General features: G+C 38.0%; 2 protein-coding genes across 4 annotated transcripts in view; both read left to right on the plus strand.

Annotated features, from left to right (window-relative positions):
- Window positions 1–14,656, plus strand: part of LOC148943518 (chorion peroxidase-like) — a 353,933-nt gene that overhangs the window by 277,199 nt on the left and 62,078 nt on the right. The window lies entirely within an intron of this gene.
- Window positions 1–14,656, plus strand: part of LOC148943520 (uncharacterized) — an 87,849-nt gene that overhangs the window by 39,827 nt on the left and 33,366 nt on the right. The window lies entirely within an intron of this gene.

The raw sequence follows: 14,656 nt of genomic DNA on the forward strand, positions 1-14,656 counted from the left end.
AATCCGAGGGTAGTTCCAATATTAGGGAGCCAGTTATTTTGTAGCCAATATTTTCCCCTAGCGACATAGAAGCTGCACAATGTGTTATTAACACATCAATAGGTACTTGTGCATTAGCTGGTTCCCCCCGCGAGAAGTCAAGTTTGGTTAATGCTAATGAAATAAAACAAAATATGATGAAAATATAATAGTTTAGCAACAAATTTCAGCTCTATATTTGCACATTAGGGGGGTGGGGGTAAAGCATAGCATATATTAAATACGTTAGCTAACCTAGGTACCTCCGCCCCCCCTCAACCCCAAAAACGAATGGTTTAAGTATTGTAAACAAAATTACAAACCGCGGTTTGCAATCCAATTCTCTATTGACAGATATCCGTTTGACTAGTTTTCTTTAGCACAATACATCGCGTGGATACCAGCTAACGCATAAGTATATATCAATCCTATAGATATTAAATAAAAAAAAACAAGTTTTTTCGACTGAAAGTGAGGAGCAACATTACAACTTAAAACGAACAGAAATTATTACATATATAAAGGGGTTTGCCCGCTCCTCAACACCTCGCTCTTTACGCTAAAGTCTTTTAGCACTTTTAAAAAAAGCGTCTTATTGACTAATTAAACGGCCCTTATGTTTCAGGAGTCATTATTAAAGTATTGGGACAAAATACAAACTTTACCGTAAAGAGCGAGGTGTTGAGACGGGGAAACCCCGTTTATATACGTAATAGTTTCTGTTCGTTTTAAGTTTTAATGTTGCTCCTTACTTTCACTAGAAAAAACTTTTAAATTTAATTTCTGATCATTTTGTAAATAATGCCAGGAAATGTGGTCCCACCTCCACGGTGAAACCCCCTCCCCACGGAAATATCCTCTAGACAATTCAATCCTTGTGAAAATTCACCCCGGACAATTACTCTTAACCACTTTGCGCGTAAAATTGAGATGGAAAAGAGAAAGTAAGACGTAAAAAAGAATTTTGTATAAGAGTTCTTGCGAATTCCCCCAGTGTATAGTTTCTCCTGACAAGTTCACTCCCTTGAAACTTCTCTCCCCATGGAAAATCTCTCGGTAGAAAAACCCCCAGGAGAAATCCCACACGCCTTAAACATATATTACTAGTTCCAATCCCACAGATGCCGTGTAGACAAGAGACCCATCTTTTTGTTTAAAGACCTGTCCCCGGGGGCTGTGGCCGGGGGATCACGTTATACCCAAAGGCGTAATTATTGGGCCTTTCAACTATGATGAAAAAGAATGGATATCTCAAAATTTTGATCGAACGATTTTGGGAAAAAAGGGGAGGGGAGGGAGCCTAGTTGCCCTCCAATTTTTGGTCACTTAAAGATTATGGTTCTCTAGTATACTTATCAAACAGTTCGTGGTTACGAACTGTAAGTAAGGAGTGACCCGGCTCAATAGTAACCGAAACTCTAAAAAAAGGAATTTTGATACGAATAGATACATCAAAAGAATAAGATTTTTATGCTAATTTCAAATATATACGTTTTATCAAGTTTAGTTTGGCTAATTTTACGTGGAAGTATCTTTCCATGGAAGAAGTTTTCATGGGGGAAGGGACATCACTATGAAGGGGGTGGTGGATTTTCCACCATTATTTAAAAAACGATTAGAAATTAAACTAAAAAAAACAAGTTTTCAGCCTAAAAACTTTTCAACTGAAACCTTTTCGACATAAAAACTTAAAACGAACAGAAGCTATTACGTATATGATTGGCTTCGCCCCATAGTCAATACCTCGCTCTTTAGACTAAAGTTTTTTTAGTACTTTCATAAGAGCTATTTATTCTAATTAACGGCCTTTGTGATTAATGGATCATTCTTAAGGAATTGAAAAAAATTCGAACTTTAGCATAAAGAGCGCGGTACTGACTAGGGGGCGAACCCCCCTATTATGCGTAATAAAAATATACGAATATAGAAGTTCGTTACGTAAGTTAATTCGTACGTTGCCTATAGTTATTACTAATAAAAACGTTCGTAAATAAAATTAAACAATTTGCGAGAAAGCCATGTCGCCAAAAAAGTAAAATTAATATGCAAATTTCGTTTTAGTTATTCATGTACGGTGAGCTAAAATCAAAGCCTGCATTAATTTAAAAACCTTCAGAAATTAACTAAAAAAACTAGTTTTTTTTAACTGAAAGTAAGGAGTTACATTAAAACTTAAAACGAACAGAAATTATTCCGTATATGAAAAGGGGCTGTCCCCTCTTTAACGCCTCGCTCTTTGCGCTAAAGTTTTTTATTGTTTTAACAAATAGAGTTGTGAGAAAGAGTCAAACTTTAGCGTAAAGAGCGAGACGTTGAGAAGGGGACAGCCCCTTTCATATACGGAATAATTTCTGTTCGTTTTAAGTTTTAATGTCGCTCCTTACTTTCAGTTAAAAAACTTGTTTTTTTAAAATTTAATCTACATTTAAAAGCCAAATTAAACTAATACAGATTTTAGAAAATAAAGCCCTAAGAATCCTGAAACTTTATTCCCTCGCCTGTTGCACTTCCAAATAAGTCTTCTACAGCATCTTTATATACTTATCTAGACATACTTCCATTTTTTCAAACATTTACTTTTGGAGCAATTCTTTTCAAACTCAATTACGACATTAAGAAATTACCGCCATATTATCTCAATCAAAGTTCGTTCTCCCAATCACAAGATTTACATTTACATAATGATAAGTGATAACACTCGACAAAAAAGAGTATCTTGACAAGCATAGCACCGAGAGATCTAAATTTGCTCCGTTTGTGTCAATAGCCCGGTGATGGGAATGCTCACAAGGATCTTATTGATAAATTTCCTTCTATTCATTTAATATAAATAAATCTTAAATTTCATTTAGTTGAAGATTTCCTCTAATTTAGCATTTATTTAATAAGATAAAGTTATTTGTATTGTGTGTTGCTTTGCGTGAATGAGTACCTCTCGGCTCTCTTCTAGTATCAATTCATATTTAATAATGCTAAAATGTTTTATATTTATTTATGGATCCTGGGCTAGCTGCTACTTTCATATTATTGTTGTGTTATTGTATGTTTACCGTCGTATTTATCTTTGTATTGTAGTGTTATTTTATCTTTGTCTAGGCCTAGTTTTTCGAGCTTATCTCCCCATGGGCCTATGTCAAATATGTACATGTATATGTGAATAATAAAATGATTGAACTTGAACTACATGACATAGTGAACTAAAAAAAAGTTTAGCTGTATAATCATGTTATAAGAAACCTTAATTGACACCATCTTCGAAGTTTTCCATTCTTTTATATTCACTTCCTAGTTACAACAGGGGTTTAAAATTAAAGTTTCATTTTTATTTCAAATTTTACCAGGCAGAAAAATGTCAACAGTTTCTGATTTTCCATAAAAAAAAGAAGAAAAAAAAAGCTGAATAAAGTTCAAGCAGATATCAAGTCCGCTTTTGAAAGTACTAAAAAAACTTTATCGTAAAGAGTGAGTTATTGACTAGGGGGTGAACCCTCTCATATACGTAATAATTTCTGTTCGTTTTAAGTTTTAATGTTGCTCCTTATTTTCAGTTGAAAAAAAATTGCTTTTTTATTTAATTTCTGATCGTTTTTTAAATAATGCTGGGAAATCTGGCGCCCCCTGCTTGGAAATATTCCTTCCCCCAAGGAAATATCCTCTATTGAAAGGTCCTCTCGTAACCCCTACTCCGACCCCGACCCCCCACCAGAAAAAAGTTCATCCTGAAAACGCCTGTATACTTCACAATAAACAATACTATATGTAAACAACGGGGGAAGTTTACAACTTGCAGCCTTTCCCCCGGGACCTGTGAGGGATTAAGTCATTTTCAAAGACATACTAATTAGATTTTCGACTATGCTGAACCAAATGGCTATCTCAAAATTTTGATTGGGTGACTTTGGGAAAAAATGACTGTGGGAGGGGGCCTAGTTGCCCTCCATTTTTTTGGTCACTCAAAAAGGGCACTAGAACGTTAAATTTCCATTTGAATGAGCTCTCTCGCGATATTCTAGGGCCACTGGGTCGATTCGATCACTCCTGGGAAAACAACAAAAAAAAACAAACAAATAAACATGCAGCGGTGATCTTTCTTCTGGCAAAAAATATAAAATTCCACATTTTTGCAAATAGGAGCTTGAAACCTCTACTGTAGGGTTTTCTGGTACGCTGAATCTAATGGTGAAATTTTCATTACGGTTCTATAACTTATAGGGGTTGTTTCCCCTTCTTATTCGAAAATAAGTCAAATTTTCTCAGGCGCGTAACTTTTGATGGGTAAGACTAAACTTGATGAACCTATATATTTGAAATCAGCATAAAAATATGATTTGTCTGATGTATCTATTGCTATCAAAATTCCGTTTTTTAGAGTTTCGGTTACTATTGAGCCGGGTCGCTAGTAGAAAGGCCTTATTGACTCCCATCCCTCACCCCTGCTGCCACCTACAATTTTTTTACATAATTTATGCATGTTTTTATGTCTGTTCGTTGTCAGTGAGAATGGAAAAACAGTATTTTTCTCACTTAAAAAAACATGAATTTTCTCACATTGATGGTTGTTTTCTTGGATGGTTATGGGTGTTGGTCAATTTATTTGATGTTTTTCATGGATGTCAACAGCAATTTATGTCTGTTTTATGTATGTTCGTTGTCAGTGAGAATGAAAAAACAGGAACTTTCTCACATTTATGGATGTCAACAGCAATTTATGTGTCTGTTTTATGTCTGTTCGTTGTCAGTGAGAATGGACATGCTCGACGCGAATGTTATGTGATTGTTTGGCTAACCTAACCTGAGAACTTGATTTACATAATCAGCGGGGAAATTATTGATTCACGAAGGGGGAATTAAGAAACATTATGGTTTCTTTGATCTTTAGGCGAACCTAACCTGAGAACTTGATTTACATAATTGGCGGGGAAATTATTGATTCACGAAGGTGGAATTAAGAAACATTATGGTTTCTTTGATCCTTAGGTGAACCTAACCTGAGAACTTGATTTACATAATCGGCGGGGGAATGTATTGATTCACGAAGGGGGAATTAAGAAACATTATGGTTCTTTAATCTTTAGGTCTGAGGGATTTATTTATTATTGTTGTTTTGGACAAGTGCATGCTAGGGATGAATGTCAAGGTGTCCAGGAATAGGAAACCGGAAGTACATGCATCCTTCTCAGCCAATCAGCGAGTCGGGTACATCCTCCTTCTCAGCCAATCAGAGAGCTGGTTACGTATGGTTTTCCCCCGTTACATAACAATTCACCCATTGAGATTTCGTATATAATGGGCATGCAATGTGATTAAATTATCAGAAAGTATTGTGACACAATGGAGACAACAATGAATGTTATTGATGAACTTGAAGCCTCGGCAGCCACAATTAGCAATGTGAGTACATTTTCATTTTTAATTTCAAAATAAAATTATTTTCATTGGTCACCCTCTACTATATTTAGGTAAGTATCCCCCCCCCCACAAACCTAACCACCGTGCAATCTTTATACTCACTAGAAAACATAAATATGTTCATTTTATTACATAAAACTAACACCCCTCCCACCCCCACTCTGTTTTTACAGGTATAATTCTCGCAAATAGAAATACCTTTTCGATAAATTCTAGTTTTTTATTTTCCAACTAAATCCCCCCCCCCCACAAACCATACAATCTTTATACTCAATGCAAAACATAAAATATATTCTTTTACCCTCAATACTCCCCCCCCCCCACACTGTTTTTACAAGTATAATTCTTGCCAATAGAAATACCGTTTCGTTAAATTCCTGTTTTTTATTTTCCTTGGTCACCCTCCAGTATATTCAGCTAAAACGTAAATATATTCATTTACCCTCAACCCCCCCCCCAAACCTAACCACCATACAATCTTTATACTCAATGCAAAACGTAAATATATTCCTTTACCCTCAAAACCAACCCCCCCCACTGTTTTTACAAGTATAATTCTTGCCAATAGAAATACCTTTTCAATAAATTTATTCTTTCTGTAAGCCTATCAAAAAATTACAATCAACTTCGGTCTATTAATATACCGTTTCCATTTCAACCGCCACTAAATTGACAATACATTTCCTTAAGGTTATAATTACTTTCTCACCCCTCTTCCGGTTTTGCTTACGATAGCGCTCTATCCCAAAGGTTTCACAGATCCAAAAGGATTTGTTTCCCTTTGGATCAAATTAAAACGATTTTAAGCAAAAAGAGATTGCTGTATATTAAGCTTGTAGATTCTTAACCTTATATTTGTCGGAGAACCGGTGAAAGAGATTATTTTCAAATTAAGTCTAACAATATATTTAGGACATTATGTAAAAGGGAGGAGGGCAATACATTGCTTCTAACAGCCTCGTTGTAAAGTAAATTATATAGAAGGGGGGAGGGCAATGCCATCAATTCTACTGCCATCAGTGTAAAATGAAAACAAACTATTTCTTCGCATTAAAAGTAAGGGGGGGATTCGGTGTGTAGACATGTACACCCATTGACAAGAAAACTAATGTGTAAATATATGCGTTGCGTCTATAGGAATGTTTTTAATTTTTTTCAAGATTTAAATAAATTTTCTTTTATATTCCCGGGCGTGAATCCAGGATTTTTGTTGTGGGGAGGGGGTTAGCACTTTTAATAGTGAAAAAATAGAAAAGATAATTGTTTCTTACCTTAATTGCTTCTTCGTCATTTAGTGATTTTAGCTATAACATTTGAATAAAAGGTAGTAAGATACATTCTTTGTTGATCTACATTGCGCTTGAATAAAACGCATGATTAACTCAATGAGAGGGTAGACATAGGATGGCTTAATTTTCCTAAATTTAGGGGGAGAGAATATGGGTTGTTTGCTTTACTAAAATGAGATAAAATGCTTTTCTAAACAAAATTATGGTTAATAACTTTCTTTCTGTAAAAAGGGGAGAAATTATTTTGATACTAATTTTTTTTTCTCTTCTTTAAGGCAAATTATGAAGAATTTGCGGTCCCTACATCGATGAGAGCAATGGCTGGTGCAAATTGTGAAGAATGCCCGTCGCCACCACCCAGTTAGAGAGCAAGGGCTAATAATGCGGGCCCTGCGAAGGCTACTGTCATACAATATGGTCGCTGGCCGAAGCCTCCTAAACAAGTGATGCCTACCCAAGCCGTATTGGAATGTGACATCGCTAGCACATCCGCTCTCCTTGGACCTCTAATAGCTGCCCCATCAACGCTAGGTCAGGAGGTTACCCTCCAGCATGCTATGTCAGATTCATCCGACACCCAAGCCCAGACAGATTTTGCAAATGTAAGCATTTTTCCTACCTATCATATAGAAATATCTGCTATTTTCTTCCATATTTTTTGTGCTTTTTCTTCATGCGCCATTTTCGAACATTGTGTAAAAATATATCTCAGTGGGTTATTGACAGATTTCTTCTCCCCAAAGGAAATATAATGTTCCCCCTGTTGAATCATGTCAAGTGCATGCATTCACCCTTTGCTAAATTAGATTAGTGAAGCCAAAAAAAATGCTCTATATTCCCGCACATAATAAGTTGCAAAATCCATTGCATTATAAATTGCTTTATTAGCGAATGGTTCACCTTGCCTCTACAAATTTCTTAAAAAACGACTTTCTATCGGAATGAGTTGTGTATCATGACAGGAGATGGCTATCCTTTTCAATTCATGTTTTTTTTTTTCCCCAGAGCAGATAAAGAGTATTAATATGAAATTTTATTTGGAGGGATTGTTTGAACAATATCAAATTGCCGCCTTCTATGTCATGCGACGTTTTAGACTGTAAATATCTTATACTAATATGAGATATGCTATGGGCCGGGGAAATGCTGCGGACCGGGAAGCGCCGTGGACCGGGGAAGCGCCGCGGAAAGCGCTGCGGGCCCGAGAAGCGCCGCTAGGATGCGCCACGGGCCAGGAAAGCGCCGCGGGATCCGCTGCGGGAAAGCGCCGCAAAAAAAACAAAAAAAACAGTAGGGATGATTTGAACATTTTGAAACTAAGCTATTTTTTTTTTGAACAAAACCAAATTGCCGCCGTCTATGTAAAGCGACGATTTAGATTGTATTTATTTTATATTAAGTTTGATATTCTTTAAGTTGAATTAACCAAATGCTACTATGCTCATACTGCTACTACTACTACTACTAAGCGCTGACTTTAAATAATAATCCAAAATTTAAAAGCAGTAGGGGATGATTTGAACACTTTGAAAATAAGCTATTTTTTTCATTTATAGATTGGACGACCATTGGTCCCTTATTCTTTGTCTTCCCCCTCATCAGTTGGAGATGGTGAGAAGCTCTCAGACAACAAAATTTCACCGTGGAGTGATATCGCTAATTCCGACGAAATACCTGATAATATTGATGAGTATTTAAATGATTTTTTAAATGTAGATAATAGCACAGTTGAGCTAGGGGACTTGAGCCAAAATACACTACAGCTTTTAAATGATTTCACAAAAGAATTAACTGGGAACCCTTCTCCTCCTCCTCCTCCTCCAGCCTCCGATACCCTAACGAGTCCATTTCAAACAACTGAAATGGAGCATGCCCCAGATATTGTTGAACAACTTGGGGGAGGGGATAATATACAAGAGGGGGAGGGGGTACAACTTTTCCCGATTTTCAATTGACCAACACAATTTTAAATGCAATAGTTGTTTACACTACGACGTTTGGTGACCCTTTTAATACACTTGTGGGGGGAAAATTTATTTTTGACCCTGTAGAAATTGTACACAACTTTGTATAAAATTCTTTCACTTCCGGAGAACCAAATTCAATTGTGGGGGAGGGATTCAATTAAGGTTTCTATTGTTTTAAAAGTGTTCTATTTAAATGAGGGGAAAAGTGAAGTTTATTATCATTATATACATTCCGAGATGCGCATAATTTATTCGAATTTAGAAAATTTTGAGGGTGCTTTCATGGATTGGGTAGATCAAATTATTGTGTATCTTGAGAACTTTAACGAAAACGGTAGTGGGTCTCTAGTTCTTTTTGTTGAAAATTTAAGTATAAATATATGTAAATTTAAGAAAGATTTTATCTTAAGAGGGGGTGGCGGGTCTGATAGGGATACAGTTTTAAATTATAATCCAGATCTAGTAGGTTGTCGTGGTGTCCAGAAGATCTGTTTTGAAACAGGTCAAATGTGTTTCAAGTATGCTTTCCTCATATCAGCATACGAGCGTCTAGCACGTGACGCTACCAAGACGAATTTAGACAATTGGGCTGTACATGGGAAGGATGGGTCCGATTTCCCCATTGTAGATTTTTCTTGTTTAGAGGGAAAATACCCAGTAACGCTTCGATCCATAGATATTTTTGAAAGGGCTAATGCTCATTGAAATATCGGCGTTACTGTGGTTCGGTATGAAACTGAATTTGAAGATGGGGATCATTCTAAAAAGAAGAAGGTGGTCTTCCCTGTAAGGAGTCCGTCAATTGATTTGGTCAGACATTGGGTTTCGTTGTTATACATACCCCCTAATGACCCTACCAATTCAATAGGCCATTTTAACCCTATCATAGACATTAGTAGAGTTCTGTGGGAGGGAAAGCATAGGGTAGAATATTTCTACTGTCCAACATGCCTCTCTAGATTCCGTAGTGATATAAAACTACGGAATCATATGAAGCATTGTAGCCGGCATGGCTACCAGACAGTGGAAACGGTTTCAGGGGATAGGACTATTTTACGATTCAAAAATTTCCAGAACAAACTCCTCCAATACAACAAAATATCTTTAAACTGTGAAGCTAAGCTGATGGAGGTGAATGATCCCCAATTTCCAAACCGATTTAAAGAACATCAGGCTATCGCAGTTTCCTATGCTCACGCGCACAGAGACAGTTCTAACACCATACGGTTGCTAGAAATAGTAGAAACGATGGATGAGAGGGACGAGTGCATGGTCAAGGCACTGACTAAACTAATTGGCACGGCTAATGGTGCTATTTTTCGCTTGAGAAATACCCATTATCCTTTGCTGCTGTCTGCCGAGGATCGCCTCACTATTAAAAATCAAAAATTTTTTTGGTTTTGTATGGGAGTGTTTGTAGAGGGGTATAAGGGTACAAAAGGGAAAAGCGGGGCCGGTGGGAGGGGGAAAGTCAGAGATCATAATCACTTGTGGCAGGAAATATCCTCGGGGGTAGTAATTTTAGGGGGTTGCGCATTAATCGTGTAATTTAAATGTTAGCCAGCAGTTTTTTATCCCTGTTTTTATTCACAACTCTAATTATGACTTAAAATTTATTTTACCGGCACTGGCACGTATGCATAGGGAGGGAGGGGGAGTAGATAGTCCATGGGTAAATAGTTCATTTACCTATAATATTATTCCCTAAATCGGCCGAGAAGTTGTTGCTTCTCGAACTGAAATTGCAGGCAGTGGATAATGGGCATACGTGCTGGAATAAAATCAGGTTTTTAGATTCCTTTAGTTTTTTTCCCAAGGCATTGAGTCAATTGATTCAAGTGCAAAAAAGCGACAACTTTGATAGCTGTTCCTTGCTTAAACAGCATTGTCCAGACAGTGAAATGTTTGGTCCGTTAACACGCAAACGTGTGAATTTAGTTGATTAGACTTGCTATGACACATGCTTGTGCCAAGACAAATTACCGCCCATTGAAGCTTTTCATAAGTCTCTGTCCAGCAGTGAATGAAAAGTAAAAGAGGAAGAGTTTGAGGCGACGGTTTGGGCCAAGGAGAAATGTAAAAATGGGTGGAATTATTGTAGACTGTAACAGGCCAGTGACGTTTTAACTCTGTCGGATATAGTCTTTATGAACACAGAACAAATCTATTCAGATTTCGGGTTAGATAGAGGCTACTATTCTTCTAAACCTCAGTTGTTGATGGATTTGATTTTAAAAATTAGTAGGGAGGAAATAGGTATAATCACAAACGTAGATCAGAACATTGTTGTAGAGTGTTCAATTCGGAGAGTGTATGATGTTTACGGGGACCGCGTCTAGTCAACCAATCCATGTAGGCACAGCCTTGGTGTAGAGTCAACCGTAGCTATCCTAAACATAATTTCGTTGTGACCCTTAGCGATGTTTCACCGGTCTTGACTACATGGGAACTCTCACTTGATGGATAATCCTTGCGAAGTCCCCGACCTTACCATCATTATAGGCACTTGATTCCAAAGAGGGCTCTTTGAAGTTGATGGGCCCATCCTTACGGCGCTTCACGACTCTGTCAAAGATTTTATCTGTCCCTGTATCAATGGGTCCGTGAGAAGGGATTCTCTGAGTCCCTACAATTGATCATTGGTTGAGGGTATGGGGATGCACTGGACTCCCTCCAAACAGAAACTGATTGCTGATTTGGACCCTATGGAGAATATCGGTGTTCACCATGTGCTTTTGCGCTGGATGGTGAACAATGGTTTCAAGATCACCAAAATACACAGGGTCCTGCAGTTCAATCAGCGACCATATTTGAAAACGTTTATCGATACTTTTGTCGTTAAACGCTCTAGGGCAAATTCAAAAGTAGAGAAGGAAATGTACAAACTCATTCTAAATTCAGCGTTTGGCAAAATGTGTGAAAGCGTACGTAACAGATCTCGCTGCGACGCCGTGACTGACCCTTTAGAGTGTGCACGAATTATTGCCGACCCCAATTTTACATCATTCACGAGCATAGAGACTGGCATGGTTCTTCTACACAGGTGAAAGCGAAATGTGGTACTGAACAAGAATATAGCAGGCTGCAGTTCAGTACTGGAAATTTCCAAAAAGCTCATATTATCGTTCTTTTACAATGTGTGCAAAGTGCAATGGCCACGGGAGGGGGAGGTTCAAGTTTACTATGGGGATACAGATTCTCTGCTGTTAAAGGTAAATGGGACCGAAGATTTATTGGGTGATTTAGAAAAGGGGGAACACATCAGCTCGCGGATGGATTTCACCAACTGGAATCCATCACTCTACCCCGAGTTGGTGAAACGACAAGCCCCCAACCAACTATTAATGTTAAAATCAGAGACGGGGAGTGATTTGATATCCAGGGGGATGTTCCCGGGCCCCAAAGTTTATTGCGTTGAAACTCATAGTGGGGAAGAAAAGAAAGCGTGTAAAGGGGTGCCTACACATTTTGTACAGAGCAATTTCAACATGAGCGTGTATGGAGACTGTGTAGAAAGTAGCATAGTGCCGAGAGCACAAGTGCTTGCAATTCGCTGTCTACAGTATAGAAATTATACTGTGAGAGTGGAAAAGCATGCAATGTCGTGTATATCCGACAAAGTCTATGTGCTCGAGAATGGTGTGAGTGTCTTGCCTCATGGTCACTACCGTATTTCAGACCAAGTTGAATGCATTGACTATCGCAATCAACTTGGTCTGGATAAATTAACCTAATCTGACTAACCAACTAACCACTAACCACCCAACCCATGCATAAATTAACTAACCCAATCTAACCACCTTAACTCAACCTCATCTAACCCAATCTAACCACCTTAACTCAACCTCATCTAACTCGATCTAACCACCACCACCACTAACCCAACCTTAACCTAACCTGCCGCAGTGACGACAACTATTGTAGTGTTTTTTCCACCGCCGCCGAGTGGGGGGGGTCCTTCCCGCGGCCGCCCAGGGGGCAGGGGGGTCCCGCCCGCGGCCGGCCGGCCTTCGGCCCCACGGTCCCCGGGGGGGGGATCCCACCTTTAAATTCACTGTAATGTTCAACTGTGCTTTCCCGTGATTTTCAAGTGTTTTCTGTTTTTTGTTGTCGTTGTTGTATAGAAAAGTGTTCTGTTTTTTTGTACAGAGATGTGTTTAAAGACAATAAGTGTTGTTGTTGATGGACAGAAAAGTGTTGTACAGAAACGTGTTTTTTTTTAAACACAATAGGTGCTGATGATGGACAAAAGTATTTTTTTCATTGTACATAGTGTTATGATTGCAGTTCATGTTGAACAAATAGAGTTTTCATGTTGACTATGAAATTTTGTCAACTGTTCTTGTTGAACAAGTTTTATTTTTATCGTTGCAGTTCATGTTGAACAAATATTTGTTTTCATGCAGTGCCGAAATAAATGCTGCCATGAAATATTGTTTTTTGCTTTTGTTGTTGTTCTTGAATAGATAGATCTATGGGGAAAATTATTGCTACTACTTATTCATTGGACACGTATGATTTACAGTTACTTGTAGTCCGACTGTTGTCAACAGCACCATGCATCAATTTAAAACACCCTTCAGATCGTTTCTGTGTGGTCCCTCAATGTCGGGGAAAACAACACTTTTAGCTAAAATAATTCAAAATTGCGATAAAATGTTTTTGGAGAAGCCGACAAAAATCTACTATTGCTAGAGTATTTGGCAGGAGTCCTATGATAAAATAAAAGCTATTGCCACAACCATACCAATACAATTCATACGGGGACTTGATGTTTTCAATAGTATTGAATCGAACTCGTGGTTGATTATTGATGATTTGGCTGAATCCATCGAACTCTTCTCACAGGAAATGCTACAACGGTTCACTATTCGCTCCCACCATGAACACATTTCCGTTACTCTGGTTCTACACAATCTGTTTCATCAGAGCAAATGTATGCGAACCCTTGCTTTGAATTGCACTGTCTATATTATCTATCGAGTCGTTCGTGATTCTAGCTAACTCATAACTCTCAATAATCAGATATAACCCGGTACCCCAAACTTTTTGTTGTCAGCATACACTCTGGTGACTGACAAGCCGTATGGTTACATTTTTTTTGATCTTAATAAGAGCACATCAGAGGATCATACCGTAGTGACTGACATTTTCGACAGAGAAATTAAAGTATATCATAAGATGAATAGGAGAAAAGGCTCTCAGTCTACGTTATGACACTGAAGAAGGTACGATAAAAATGGCATTTATTTTCTGTTTTAAGCATTTCAAAACCCTTGCTTAGGAATTTTATAATGAAACATGGTGTTTACAGTGATTTCATTAATCTAATACTTGAACTTTGTTTAAATTTAACTGAGGGCATTGTTCAGCTGCCAGAAGGTGTTAGACAACAGACAAAGCAACATCGTTCAACTGTAAGCGCCTGGGCTTTTAAGAACAAGGGGAAAAAAATTAAACGAAAACGGCTCCTTAAAGCAGGCGGTAGCTTTTTCACACTTTTACTGCCAATAATTGCAGGACTTGTAAACAGTTTTCTCTAGAGAATGGCAAAACCCTATAAATTGAAACCATTTGAACTTATCCTCTCGCCCGTCGAACATTTTGAAGACAATCTAAAGAGATTCCTTAATGATGTGAATATTGCAGATGGCAAAAACTGATTTTACTCTAAGATGCATTGCAACGTATGGGCATACATTTACCTTCTCGTGTGAGACCCACCGTCGCCGCCGCCGCCGCCGCCACCGCTTACTACCCACTGGGCTCATCTCCTCAAGATTCATCACAATCACAGCAGATATACTTTATTTCGAGTGTAATGGAAATCGGGAACCTTTTAACGCTCTCCCATCAAGAAAAGTATCCAAGAGTATTATCTTATCTCGTGCTGGAAACCGGTGATGAATATCAATTTCAAGTCGAGAGCACAGGGAGAAAAATTCTAAGTCAAGGGAAAAGTTATAATTTAAT

The sequence above is a fragment of the Artemia sp. Qi Xiang Cuo genome, chromosome 15, assembly GCF_049724085.1.
Source record: "Artemia sp. Qi Xiang Cuo chromosome 15, ASM4972408v1, whole genome shotgun sequence".
NCBI classification, from domain to species: domain Eukaryota; kingdom Metazoa; phylum Arthropoda; class Branchiopoda; order Anostraca; family Artemiidae; genus Artemia; species Artemia sp. Qi Xiang Cuo.